General features: G+C 28.4%; 2 protein-coding genes across 2 annotated transcripts in view; one reads left to right on the forward strand and one right to left on the reverse strand.

Moving 5' to 3' along the window:
• The window catches only part of LOC108747070, a 158,170-nt gene that overhangs the window by 3,422 nt on the left and 153,803 nt on the right, over positions 1-945 (reverse strand). The gene's annotated exons all lie outside the window — the stretch shown is intronic.
• Positions 1-945, forward strand: part of LOC108747071 (chymotrypsin-2-like) — a 3,572-nt gene that overhangs the window by 745 nt on the left and 1,882 nt on the right. The gene's annotated exons all lie outside the window — the stretch shown is intronic.

Raw genomic sequence — 945 nt, forward strand, 5'->3', positions numbered from 1 at the left:
AGTCGGGTCACTAGTGATGACCGAGCGATTTCTGTTCGTCAAAGTTTCTTTGAGTCTTTCGATAATTATAAATTATATTACATTTTCTTATTTTCCAAAATAAAGTTTCAATGTTTATTCTAGAAAATGGAAAGCGTATTGATGAATTTTTAGAGATTTTTTTTTAACCATTCTGAGGCATGTTCGTATTCTTTATCTGGGTGCTCCCCGGATGTCATGTCCACACAATCAACATTGACATCCTTGTTGTTTACTGAAGGTTAAATATAAGGATGACATGTGATATCTGAGGAGCACCCAGATGGGAATCAGAACACATCTCTGAATAGATGAAAAAACGAACAAATTCTAGTGGTCCATGTTTAGATGGACCAAATTGTATCTTGTATTGTAAGGGTTAATATTTCTCTTCCTTTCTTCTTTTGCGACTATTTACACGTCCATATTATTTAATTATTCTACACGGAAAAAACACGAAAACTGAAAACGATTTATTTACAATAAATAGTGTTATAAATACGGAAACTTGATAATCACACAAAAATCATATTGTATATTTATATATACTTAGTTCCTTTTATAATCTTTACATGCTGAAAAATATGACAAACCATTAAATGATTTAAGGAGGAACCTGATTTAGAACGATGATAAGTAGTTATTTTTTGCAAACTTTTTATGAACAAACTATGAAATCGAGCTTTCTAAAACTTTAAGGATGACTTGTTGTATATTTGAAGAAACCAAAATAATTTTTAATAAATAAATAATGACTATAATAAAAAATTATTTGTAAATCAATATCTTGCTTCACCACTGGAATTATAAATTGACGTGCAATTTGAAGTCTGTAATTCTTGCCTAAAATAGAAAATCCAAAAATTTTTTTGAATTAGATATTTTATTCTTGATGAACTAAAAAAAATAAGAGAAAGGTATCAAATT

This window comes from Trachymyrmex septentrionalis, unplaced genomic scaffold (genome assembly GCF_001594115.1).
Source record: "Trachymyrmex septentrionalis isolate Tsep2-gDNA-1 unplaced genomic scaffold, Tsep1.0 scaffold190, whole genome shotgun sequence".
In the NCBI taxonomy this organism is placed as follows: Eukaryota; Metazoa; Arthropoda; class Insecta; order Hymenoptera; family Formicidae; genus Trachymyrmex; species Trachymyrmex septentrionalis.